General features: G+C 32.1%; 1 protein-coding gene across 1 annotated transcript in view; it reads right to left on the bottom strand.

The window, feature by feature from the left end:
- Positions 1–268, bottom strand: part of LOC119585255 (recQ-mediated genome instability protein 1-like) — a gene marked incomplete in the record, with an annotated part of 14,892 nt that overhangs the window by 1,594 nt on the left and 13,030 nt on the right.

The following is a 268-nucleotide window of genomic DNA, read 5'->3' as shown; positions in this document are numbered from 1 at the left end:
TGTTGTTTACAAACTTCATAGATACATAAGCAGAAACTCTTTTCCATAATATGGAAAAAAGAAAGAAAACATTACATGATGGGAGGAGGGGAGATGGAAAAAAAATTGAGTTATTCCATTTCTAGGGAGAATTGATGTTGCATTCCTTCTAAGTCATCAGTAATCATAACATATATTCCTCAAATGGTATATCTAACATAGTCCACAGGCAACAGGTGAGATTACTTGATGACATCTCTTGGTAACTTAGTTTTTCACAATATTTAAA

Source organism: Penaeus monodon, chromosome 19, assembly GCF_015228065.2.
Source record: "Penaeus monodon isolate SGIC_2016 chromosome 19, NSTDA_Pmon_1, whole genome shotgun sequence".
In the NCBI taxonomy this organism is placed as follows: Eukaryota; Metazoa; Arthropoda; class Malacostraca; order Decapoda; family Penaeidae; genus Penaeus; species Penaeus monodon.
The sequence above is the reverse complement of the archived record's forward strand: the minus strand, read 5'-3'. Positions and strand labels throughout refer to the sequence as shown.